Below are 13,802 nucleotides of genomic sequence, written 5' to 3'. Positions count from 1 at the left end.
AATTATTGGATATTGTTGGGATAACGCTTGTTCTATTGGATGTTATTGCGATTATATTCGTCCTGTCGGAAATTGTTGACCATCGTTCTATTGAATGTTATTGAAATGACTGTAGTCCTGTGGGTTTTTGTTGGAATAATTCTTGTTCTGTTGGATACTATTAAGATAATTGTTGTTCTATGTAATATTGTTGAGATGATCACCATCCTATTGGCTTTTGTTGGGGTAACTATTGCCTTATTGGATATTGTCTTAAGTATTTAAAGCTTATAGAATATGGCTTGTTTGAGAATGCATCAGGACTGGAATGTGGAAGAGGAGTGTAGGTTGAATCAAATCAGTTTCAATGGAAGGGGTGGTTATCACACTCACATAATAATATTGGTGGCTCTTGATACAAATAACAATATCTTCTGTGCTAGTTCTACTCTCTTTCTAGGAAGCTGTCGTCATATTCCTCCATTACCCGGACTTTGTTTGTGCATTTTACATTTAGAGGCACAGTTCATATTACTGATGGTATCTCGTTAATATACGTAAACTTTATAAACCACTCCGCAGGAAGTATAAGGATGTATGGGTTCTGTAACTACGAACTAGTTTCTGTTTCATCAATTTGTTGAATTTCTAAGATGTAGCCATGCAACTGTCTCCAATGAGCAAGTTTCAATTTTATTGGCTGATACATCGGATGCATACGAGATAAGAACTTTTCATTGGTTACGTTTCGTATGTCGTACATTTATGAGAAAATAAGCGGCAACGTCTTAGAACAATAACATCTTTTAATGCGTAATTAAATCTTATGATGATAAATATAATGAATCATAAAATAATTCAAAAATGGCGACTACGTTAAAAGGGAAAGAGAAAGAAAACTTACCTCAGAAAAAATGCATAAGTGAATCCATGAATTCAATACGTACAGTAAAAATAATACTGTGACAATAAACAAATTCATTTCTTCAAATATACGTATGATAGTTCGATTAAAAGTATAACAAGTTTCCTAGAAAAAAATATCTATTTTCGGCCATCAGTTGTAGACGAAGTTCCCATCTTATACATGTCTTGCTATTTTTTCTTTTCTTTTTAGTAGAACTTAGATTTGTTTTAAACTATTATAATGATGTATTTGGTTTCAATATGAATTTAGTTAAGTTTAAGTAAATGTTTGATTCCTTCTTTATAAAGTTTGTACCAGATGAACAAATACGTCGGCCACACGAGTCTTCGAACACGTGCCAAGTAAACTTACAGGAACCAGGGTAAGTCTCGACGAAATTCTACGATAGTTATGAATGTTATTTTGTGTGAAAAACGTTTCAGAATCTTACATGCTCTGGCGAAATATTTTTGCGAGTTTTTTTTTTTTTTCGTTAAATAAACTGACATTCAAACAAAAAATATTTTATTTTTGTCTGGCTTAATGTTTATGAGTTCTACTAGAAGAGTTTCCAAATCAGTGAGGATTTTTTATTTGCCATTGTGACCAATCACATTTTTTTCTTTTCTAGATCTGGTTATTTCGGACAGTGCAGTTCGGGAATACAGTTCAGTGACCATGTGTACAATCTTGATCACCATTATACCACTATAATTTATTCAGCAAGTGGCGCCATCTATCAAAACAATAACAGTGGATGCACTCGCGATCTCGAAAGTGAAGACAACTTAGGCTTAGAAGCAGCTCAAAATCCGACAGATGTGGTGTGTATTGACACCCAGTAAATGGGGGAAACGGGATTGTCCACCACATCAAGAGACATAAAAAAATAATAAATAAGAACGAGTTTGAATAAATGTCGATAATTTTAGATTGTCATGGCAATAACATTAAAACTTTATGAAAATAAAAATTAAAAAATTATCGTAAGAACTTTCTAGACTAATAATGTTTGATAAATTAAATATTTGCAATAATTAGTGCTCAAATCTATATAAGCGCTAATATAAGGAATATATTTAAAGCTCAGATTTGAGAAAAACAAACAAAATAAAAAACAGTTGAGTATTGCTTCTTGTTGGTTATGCAGTCGAACACTTGAATACAGAAGTAATCATTGAAAGTTATAGTTTTTTTGTGTAACTTTTACTGAATGATATTACCTTATTTCTCAAAATGATTCCATTAAAATAACGTTTGGATGGATTTTCTGGATAAAATCTGGTTGATTATGGGTCTAAAATCATTTCTTCGACGGATATTCTTTCTTTCGTCACTTGTCTTTTCATTAAATTATGGTTTTGTTTGTTCTCACGTATTTTCATTATTTGTTTCTTATATTTAGATCGATGTCTTCAATGAATACATTTTTTGTTGGCATTCACCTTTCTTTCGTTTATAAACTTATCCTTCATAATATAATTTTTTCCGTCAGTAGATTTTTGACAACGGTTTTCAATTAGTAAGTTTTGTTAGTTTTTTTTGTCAATGACTTTACTCTCACTGGACTTCTTTTCAATGAATTTTCCTGCCAGAAGGTTTTTAGCACATGTCCTGCGAGTGAGATTTCCCGTAATTGAGTTTTCCTTAAAATGAGATTATGTGATTCCTTTAAGTTTTATGTCAATGAATTTTCTGTCAGTAAGTTTCCTAACAATGAGATTTCTGTTGGTGCATTTTTTACCAGTAAGTTTCTTAGCTTTCTGTCAGTTAGCTACAGCCACTCAGTTTTTGTAACAGGATTCCTATCAATTTTTTTTTTTTTTGCCAGTGAGTTGGTTTCCTATTAATTAGTTTTACGTTAGTAAGTTTCCTTCAAATGAAATTACTGTCAGTTATTTTTTGTTAGTAAATTTCTTCCCAGTGGAATTACTGTCAGTGAGTATCCTGTCAGTAACTGTATTTGAGTTTTCTTATTATAAATTTTCCTTTCGGTTAAATGGTTTGCTATTAATAATATTCCTGCAAGTGAAGTTTCGTGTCAGTTTGTTAGTTTTTCACTTAGTAACTATCCTGAAAACGAGATTTCTATCAGGAAGTTTCCTGTCAGTTAGCCTTTATCACCAAGTTTCCTGTCAGTGTTTTTTTTTTATGTGTAATGAAGCACAAAACTACACAATGGTGCTCTCTTCACCACTGGTATCAAAATCTTGTTTCTAGCGTTGTAAGTCCACACACATACCGCTGTGCCACTGGAGGGCAGAGTTATTTTACAGTAAATTTTCTATCGTTGAATTAGTTTTCATTATGCTTTCCGTAAACTAATTTTATTTCAGTAAATTCTCCAACAGGTAAGTGTCTTACCATTGTGAGTTTCTACCACTATGTTATCTGCCAATTAGCTTTTCAATAAATATATATTTAATAGTTTTTCTTTCACAAATAAACTTTTCACGTCATGACATTTAGACCTTTTATGATGACACAAGTTCTTGATTCCAATCTTTAATAGTGTAAATATTTTGAATAGCTCCTATAACGCATTGTGTCTACTAGATATCTTCATATATAGTACATTTTCACATTTCCAGCTTTGCTATGAATGAATATATATATAGGTTCGCGCTATAATATGACAGTGATTTTTTATGATACTTCCTTTCTGGTTTACCTTTTCCAAAACACATGAATAAAACGTAAGAAAAAAAGAACATAAAATACAATTCTATAGGGTTTTCGACTTATTTAGGTCTAAAATACGCATGCGCAATTCGTTCAAAATCATATGTTTATAACTTTGTGAACATGCATTCAGTTGTTTCTGTATAATCTGCTAAGTTTGCCTTCATTACAACTTTACATTTACTGTACTTTGCAATAATTTAGCTTTGGCTCGTTTCAAAAACTGCTATAAACAACTTTTCTTACGTTTTTCTTTATTTGGGATTTTATGAGTTTCTTTGTTTTAACTCGTAAAATCGTGTCATATATTGAATATTTATAACTGTTGCATAGTCTGTACCGTTTTTTTGATAATCGTTTAATTTACGCGTAAATAAAGGTAGGAACGTGAAGTTTTATTGAATAAAATTACGTCTACCTGAGTTTGTTTGCTTTTTGTCTCACTGCGTAAATGTTTTTCAAATATACTAGGATTTATCGACCTAACCCACAATACCTGCAAGAAGGCAAAACTTAAATAGCGCTCGAGAAAATAACAGAATAACGAAAATTGAAGCAAAAGATAAGAAAACAATCGCAAATGTTTTACGGTTCGTTACTGGTAATCAAGTATTAGTTTTGCAATAATGTCTATAAAACAAATGAGGTTGCACCAAGGATATCATGTAAACTGTGGTATTTGTTTTATCTTGTCTGGAAAATCTTATCTAAGGTGGGTTTTGTTTTACGTATTTTGAGGAACTTGTCTAAAGTGTCCTGTCTAATTTCATTTCGTTCAAGAATTTTACTTAAAATATGGTTTGGTCTTAACTTGTTTGGTGAATAAAGTTTTTTTTTCTGCTTTAAGGGTTTTCATTAACTCATTTTTGCTTTATCTCTTTTTAGTATATGACTGGAGTATAATACTTGTTTTATCTCTGTGTTAGATAGATATTTGTATGTACGCTAAACAATCAACCCTGTTGTTAAGAGATTGTAGAATTAGAACATTTTGAACTCCTGGTGGTCAAAACGTGTCGTTTCTTCTCCAAATCCAATACATACCAGTATGCCATCTATTGTAACCAATCCTGGACAATTTTAATAGTCCCTACATTTCCGTATCTGTACAGAAAATACGGATTATCTATTGTTTTTGTCTTCAATTAATGTTTGTATAAAAGTTTGGATTGGAATTCTCTAAGACTATTTAATAGTGTTATACAAACATATATGTACACTTGTACATTTTACTGGTATCCCAGTTTTAGTAAGTTTATTTATGTTTTGTACAGTGTAACTTTGCTTGCATATCGAGCAGATTTTAACATAATAGTGTTTTTTTTTTTACGTGTAGATAACAGAAGCTTGTATCACAATGTAACTTATTTCTTAATTCATAAACTGGAAAACTTCGTGTAAGCTAAATAAACACTCAATAAGCTTTCCGTGCGACTGTTCTTGTAATAATAAAACTATGTCCTTTATCTTAATACATACATTTTTCTAGTTGTTTTCTATTCATTTCTAGGTCCAGCATGGCCAGGTGGTTACTGCGCTCGACTGGTATTCTGAGGATCGCCGGTTCGATACCCCTGTCGCACCAAACATGCTCGCCCTTTCAGCCGTGGGGTCGTTATAATGTGACGGTCAATCCCACTATCTGTTGGTAAAAGAGTAGCCCAAGAGTAGGCGGTGGGTAGTGATGACTAGCTGCCTTCTCTCTAGTCTTGACTATGGTAATAACTAGTAACAAGCATTATCAAACAAAAATCTGCTTCAATGCCAAGCAAAAACATTTGTTTGCATACAAATCTGCTTTTAGAGATAACCCTTACCGTTTTACACTGCTAAATTAGGGACAGCTAGCGCAGATGGTTCTCGTGTAGCTTTGCTTGAAACTAAAAAGAAACAAACAATCTATTCATTTCCAAGAATGCAACATAAGTTTTGTAATGATTCATTTAGAAGACAAATTATTGCGGTAGTTATCGCCGTATAGAGAAACAAGCATTCATAACTTCAACAAAAAGCAAATGTCACAAGATATTCAAAAAAAACAAACAAAATTCTCAGACGTTTTATTTTATAACTCACAGTTTACTAACAACATCACGTTTAGAAAAATGCCACAAGGAAGATACAAAAATCGTTAATGTAAGGCTAGTACTATTGTTATATTTTTATCCCAAATCATTCCTTAAGTAAAAATGTTTTTAGTAAGAAAGGGTTGTTTGTTTTTTAATTATCGCGCAAATCTGAACAAGGGCTATCTGCGCTAGCTGTCCCTAATTTAGCAGTGAAAGACTAGAGGGATGGCAGCTACTCATCAACACCCACTGACAACTCTTGTGGTACTATTTTACCACGGCCGAAAGGGCGAGCATGTTTGGTATAACGGGGATTCAGATCCGCGACCCTCAGATTACAGGCGAGCGCTTTAACCACTTGGCCATGCAGGGCCAGTAAAGAAAAAAAAGACTTTTCACTGGACACTCAGCTAAGTGTGAGGAAAAACAGGTGACACACTAACGACTTCACTGTGAAAAGACTTAACATAGGAAAACGTTACTGAGATAATATTTTTAAAGGAAATCGGCAAATAATTTGTTATTGATAATTTAAAAGGCTACTGAGCTTATGAAAATATTAATTTTGGTGTAATAAATTTCTATACGTTTGTAAGTTAAAAACAACAACACTGAAACGTTAATGGTAAACCTCGGCAATACCAAGGTGCAATAGAAGCAAGGTGAAGGTTCGTGGATTACAAAGAATATAAACATTTAAATATATACACGTTTGTAAACTGCAAAGAATCGTGTATAAATAATGTATTGTAAACGTGCTACGGAGAAATCTGGGTTACGTGGTAGATCTTTTCTTCTTACTGTTAAGTGATACACTAGTGATGTGGATTCTTTTGTTACTATTATGTTATACACACAAGATGCAATATAGTGTTACTGTTTCGCTATACACATAAAGTTGGCGGTTGTATTACTGTTATATTATACACACTAGCCGGGGTACCTGTACCGTGTACAGAAGTTATGTAAATTAGTGATTAATGAAAGGTTATCTTAGGACATTAAAAGTTGTTTTGTTTATATATATTTAAAAAAAAACGCCCATAAAAGCAGCAAAACACATAATGTGAAATCTTAAGTTTACATGTATCTCCTCATGGACCCGATAAACCTCTGGTGAAGATTAGTCAACAGGGTTGAAATAAGGGTAAGAAATATACATACGCAAAAGCACTCATAAAAACAGCAAAATGCAAAATTGAAAATTTGTGTGTATTTATCTAAAGGCATAATGAACCTCTATACCAATTTTGGTGAAGATCCATCCATATCTTGAGAGGTATTTATATGGACATACAACAGTCAGTACTATTATTTTATATAGATGGCGCTAGTGCATTATATCTGCGTTTGACGTTTCAAGACGTCGTATGTGAAACCTGAGAATGGAAAAAATAAAGTTCTCCGTGACGGGAAACGGAAGCGAAACGGAAAAATTGTGATCCTTACCACAAATCTTCGTGTACACAGGATAAAAATTTCGTGAAATTGGAGGTTGCACAGAGCGTAGAAAAAGTTTTCCCGGGTTATTTCAGCAAAAGTTTTATTATAGTATGGTGATGAGAATGTTAGTGTTATACACATGATGTGAATGTTATTGTTACTGTTATGTTTTACACATGATGTAGATGTTACTATTGTGTTTTACACATGATGTGGATGTTACTGTTATGTTTTACATATGATGTAGATGTTACTATTATGTTTTACACATGATGTGGATGCTACTGTTATGTTTTACACATGATGTAGATGTTACTATTATGTTTTACACATGATGTGGATGTTACTGTTATGTTTTACACATGATGTAGATGTTACTATTATGTTTTACATGATGTGGATGTTACTGTTATGTTTTACACATGATGTAGATGTTACTATTATGTTTTACACATGATGTGGATGTTACTGTTATGTTTTACACATGATGTAGATGTTACTATTATGTTTTACACATGATGTGGATGTTACTATTATGTTTTACACATGATGTGGATGTTACTGTTATGTTTTACACATGATGTAGATGTTACTATTATGTTTTACACATGATGTGGATGTTACTGTTATGTTTTACACATGATGTAGATGTTACTATTGTGTTTTACACATGATGTGATGTTAGTGTTACTGTTATATTTTACACATGATGTGAATGTTATTGTTACTGTTATGTTATACACATGATGTACATGTTACTGTTATGTTTCACACATAATGTAGATGTTATTGTTACTGTTATGTTTTACACATGATGTAGATGTTACTATTATGTTTTACACATGATGTGGATGTTACTGTTATGTTTTACACATGATGTAGATGTTACTATTATGTTTTACACATGATGTGGATGTTACTGTTATGTTTTACACATGATGTAGATGTTACTATTATGTTTTACACATGATGTGGATGTTACTGTTATGTTTTACACATGATGTAGATGTTACTATTATGTTTTACACATGATGTGGATGTTACTATTATGTTTTACACATGATGTGGATGTTACTGTTATGTTTTACATGATGTAGATGTTACTATTATGTTTTACACATGATGTGGATGTTACTGTTATGTTTTACACATGATGTAGATGTTACTATTGTGTTTTACACATGATGTGATGTTAATGTTACTGTTATATTTTACATGATGTGAATGTTATTGTTACTGTTATGTTATACACATGATGTACATGTTACTGTTATGTTTCACACATAATGTAGATGTTATTGTTACTGTTATGTTTTACACATGATGTGGATGTTACTTTTATGTTATGTTATATACATGATGTGGATGTTATTGTTACTGTTATGTTATACACACTATGTGGATGTTATTGTTACTGTTATGTTATACACATTATGTGGATGTTATTGTTACTGTTATGTTATACACATTATGTTGATGTTACTGTTGTTTTACTGACAAGAAAACGAAACATTTTAGAGAACATGTTGCACTTAAAGATAATTAGAATTTAAAATGGTCGATTATATTAAATCACGTGTAGCGTTTATCGTACAGTTTTAATAATGTACAGTCATTTACCTAAGTTTGGTAAATAGAACCGAATGGACAGTTACGAAACTTGAAATGCATTAGCCCCCACTCCGACACCTTCCGAAATCGTACCTCGTGTTACCTCTCTGGAGTTATGTTTTCACATCTTCACCGTGCGATGAACAGGCACACCAACTAGGATGATATAGGTTTTGAGCAATTTTCGGCTGTAACCTATAATAAAATTTCAGAGAATTCTTCTTCCTGTAGTGTGCTTGAAACCAAAATCACGACACCGATCTTGCTTGTTTCATGGGGAGCAGGTAATAAAAACACCGAAATTTTCACATAGTTACCATAACGAACCACTTGTCACTATATGCACTTATATATATATATACACATATTTTAACATACGTATTGTGAATAAGTTTGAATCTACTTAGATTTATGTATATATATAACAATAGCCTTAACACTAATAGTGTTTTATAGTTAATATACTTTTCTTAGCAAGTACAACTATTATTCTATCTGAAAGTTCAGTGAAATGATATACTTGTGTTTAATACAACTTAAATATCTTTATAAACAAATAGGTGGCGCCATAACAGGTTATTTTTGGGTGGGGGATTACCTCTTGTAAGAGTTTGTAAAAACTGCGTAAAAATTCAATAAACGTTTTTTTATGTACATTATAAGTTTATGAATTTGTCCTTAACCTCACAGTTCTTTGCCTTTATTATCAGAATTAAAAAGTCACAGGGTCAGATATTTGAGCAGGTATGAATGAATGTTTCTTCCAGAAGTAGGCTTAGAATATCATAATATACAAAAAGTCCAAAATCTAGTTAATTCACAAAATATAGATAGAATGTTTTTTCGTGAAATACTAGAATCTATTTTTCAAATAAACTAACGAATGTATAACATTATAGGAGGATAGAACTTATAAATTTTTAATAGAAATAATAAAATCGAACCAATCAAGTCGGCAAAGATGAATTTATTGATGTATAAAACGCTGGTTCAGTTATATCGCGTTTTCAATGAATTTTAAGATATAACACGTTGCTAATTAAGCCTCAGCTCGTTTTCGTCTGACAGCTTTTTCTACGTCTAGAAAGCTTCATTTCTTATTCAACGTTCGTATTAACATTTAAGATCTCTTTTCGTTGGCTAGGTAGGTGGTTAAGGCACTCGACTCGTAATCCGCGGGTTCGAATCCCCGTCGCACCAAACATGCTCGCCCTTTTAGTCGTGGAGGCGTTATAATGTTACGATCAATCTCACTGTTTGTTGGTAAAAGAGTAGCACAAGAGTTGGCAGTGGGTGGTGATGACAAGTTGCCTTCTCTTTAGTCTTACACTACTAAATTAGGATCGGCTAGCGCAGATAGCTCTCGAGTGGCTTTGCGCGAAATTTAAAAAAAAATATATTCTGTTTTTTCCTCGGTAAGTTTATACACGATTAGAATGCGCGCACTCGCTATTAGAATATGACAATTGTCAAGAAGTTTATTTCCATTTGAGGTTAACATTTCCATCTGTTGTTGTTTCACATGTTACGTTTCTAATTATACATAGTCTTATGCAAGTAATGCACACATGAAATGTCACAGAAATACACGAGTGATAACAGAATATACACAAAACAATGTTGCGTTTCGTGAAATACTAAAAAAAAAGGATAAATATTCTTTTGCAAATAATCCTACCGTAATGTGTTTCAATTTCAGAAAATATGTCAATAAAATAATTATTTAGAACAAATTTTCGTGAGCAGCTTTTTTGCAATTAAGCACAAAGCTACACAATGGGCTATCTGTGCCCTACGCCACGACGGGTTTCGAAATCCGGATCACAACGTTGTAAGTCCGCAGATTTCCTTTCACATGAAAGAACAGTGCAAATTTAGTGTGTGTGAATTTTGACAGTTGTAGCTGTAGATAGACTTGATAATTTTAGGATTATTCTTATTTTGTTGTACATCATCGGGACACGAACCATGAACCACGCGACGCTGGCCTGTTCCATCTTCACGATTGCAAGTTGTAAATAATTACAACGTAGTTATAAGTCATAAAGAGGCTTTACTCTAATAATCTTGCACAATTTCTATAAAGTTGCTCATTAATTTAGTTAAATTTACTTAAATTTTCAATTACCGAGTAATATGGGTTCTCTTGTTTTGTATACCTACTTCTTATTATTACAATCAACGATACATTTTTAATAATTTCTGAGTATGTTACTTCTAGATTCAGTCCGGTTTGGCAACGTGGTTAGGGGCACTTGACTCACAATCTGAAGGCTGCAGGTTCGACTCCACGTCCCGCCAGATATTTCCCCTTTTCAGCCTTGGCGGGCATTATAAAGTTACAGTCAATCCTACTATTCGTTGGCAAAAGAGTAGCCCAAGAGTTGGCAGTGGTCTTAAGCTGCTAAAGTAGGGACAGCTAGCGCAAATAGCCCTCGTGTAGCTTTGCGCAAAATTCAAAACAAATAAACACTGTAATTCAGGGTGGGGGCTGAGCACATAATCCTATGTAGTTTTGTGTAGACATCTGAAATAAAAAAAAGACACAAATAAAGATAAATCGTTGTAACAACGCTTCATCTAAGAAAGGTGACATTGAAAACCGATTGTGCGAATACAATATTTCTTGAATGACAACTGTACCATTAAGCCTACACCTGATGCAATGATCATATGAGGTTCATAACCGCATACATCCGGCGTCCAAAGTCTTTAACATTTTAAACTCATGTATGAAATAAAATGTAACATTCGAGTAGACTTATGTTCTTCTAAATTATAAAGATATTACACCTTGAAGTTTTTAGTTCCATGAAGCTTATCGATACCAGTGGTGGGCAGAGCACAGATAGCCTATTGTGTAGTTTTGTGCTTAAATACAAACAAACAAACCACAAATTATATTATTTTTAAACACATAGCAGCGAAGTAGTGAGATTTTCCGTGAATAATTTGTGAAGTGATTTAAAAACCTGGGTACTGATAACGGAGCATGCAGTTCTCAAATTTAGTTTTTTTATTTTTCACGAAAAACTGAGATTTATAATACTTAAAAAGACAAACAAAAGACGCATGCTAAAACGATATTACATTATGTATAGTGAAATCTACATTTAAAAAAAATACAGAACTACTCGACAGTTCCAACGCTATAATTGGAACTTAAACCCCTTCCACTATTTTGCACCGAAGGAAATATATCGTTTGTCCGACGAAAAGGTACATGTGCCATGTACGAAATTTTCTAACGAATTCCTCGCCCAGTTAAGCCTGCTTTCGTGGCAGCAATACTGTAGAATTTCATCGAGAATGGTTCATCCAGTTCTTCCTAACAATACAACAGAGAATGACGAGTGTCACAGCTTTATTAATAAATAATTTTTTAGCTGCTCTCACGCATTCTTAGTACACGCTGTTATTGAATAGTTTCAACCATGTTGGTTTTTTTTCATGTTTCTCCCCTCCACGGGCCCGGCATGGTCAGGTGGTTAGGGCGCTCGACTCATACTCTGAGGGTCGCGCGTTCAAAGCCCTGTTGCACCAAACATGTTCGCCCTTTCAGCCGTGGGGGCATTATAATGTGACGGTTAATCCCACTATTCATTAGTAAAAGAGTAGCCCAAGAGCTGGCGATGGATGGTGATGAGTATCTGCTTTTCCTTTAGTTTTACACTGCTAAATTGGGGACGGCTAGCGTAGATAGCCCTCGCGTGGCTTTGTGTGAAATTTCAAAAAGAAACAAACAAATATCAATGGAGACTGTTTGATTTATAAAACTGGATTACTTACAATATTATCTTGATTTAAACAATTAAGTTAATGAAACCACTTCAAACAGTGATAGTGGAAATTTGAACTGTGTAAAAAAAAACAAAATAAACTTAGTTATTTTAATGTTCCTGTTTAAAGTATACTGTGAGTGAGAAATGAAAATTATTGAAATAAGTTAACTCAATCTTGATCTCACCAGGTCAGAAACAATTATCTGATAGCAAACGACCCGGCGTGACCATATGGTTATCGAGCTTGACTCGAAGTCTTAGGATCGAGGGTTCAAATTCGCGTTTCCACCAAATATGGAGCATATTTTTTATGGAGCACTTTCAACCTTGGAGGCATTATAAAGGTACAGTCAATCCCGCTGTTCTTTGGTAAAAGTAACCCAAGAGTTGGCGGTGGGTGGTGAGGACTAACTGCCTTCTCTCTAGTCTTACACTGCTAAATTAGAGACAACTAGTGCAGATAGGCCTCGTGTAGCTTTGAGAAAGATTCGAAACAAACTAAATGCAACAGAATTACTTTCATAATTCACGTTCTCTGCGCAGTTGAATAACACAGAAAGAACTGCTAGTTAAAAATATATGCTCTAAATGACAGTGAGGTAAAGTAGCTTCACACTCAAGGTGATTTTGTGCGCAATAAATCTAGCACAATTAATCGAAAACAAAATTGATTTCTAACACACTAAAAATGTAAATATGTATTTTTTTTCAAAAATATAAACGGTTATAAGCTACATTTATAAGGCTGTAAGTTACTTAATTTAGAATTGCAGAATCTCGCATATCCGTGATCAAATTAGTATCTTTATTAAAACAGTACTTCTGTATACAGGATTTATAATACAAATATCGTACAAAAATTAAGTATAATATAATATAATATAATATAATATAATATAATATAATATAATATAATATAATATAATATAATATAATATAATATAATATAATATAATATAATATAATATAATATAATATAATATAATATAATATAATATAATATAATATAATATAATATAATAATACAAATGAATTTTAATCGCAGATACTGAAATCGGTACGCCCTCTTATCTTAGGCCTAATAGTAGTTAAGCCTTTATTAAGTAGGGCCTATATTGGATGTAGAGATAAATTACAACCGTAAGTTGTACACGTTTTTCCTTAAGTTTCATTAGAGCTAAAGTTCACCGTACTTAACACTCTCAATAGAAAACTTATAATGTTATTCTATGACCTAACAATTAGACCTTTAAAAACTTTGAAAATTTTTTTAATATGTTGTACAAAAAGTATAGTAAAGTATATCTGTGTACATCTTTTATTTATATC

This window comes from Tachypleus tridentatus, chromosome 13, assembly GCF_004210375.1.
Source record: "Tachypleus tridentatus isolate NWPU-2018 chromosome 13, ASM421037v1, whole genome shotgun sequence".
Classification (NCBI taxonomy): Eukaryota; Metazoa; Arthropoda; class Merostomata; order Xiphosura; family Limulidae; genus Tachypleus; species Tachypleus tridentatus.
This window is presented reverse-complemented; position numbering follows the sequence as displayed.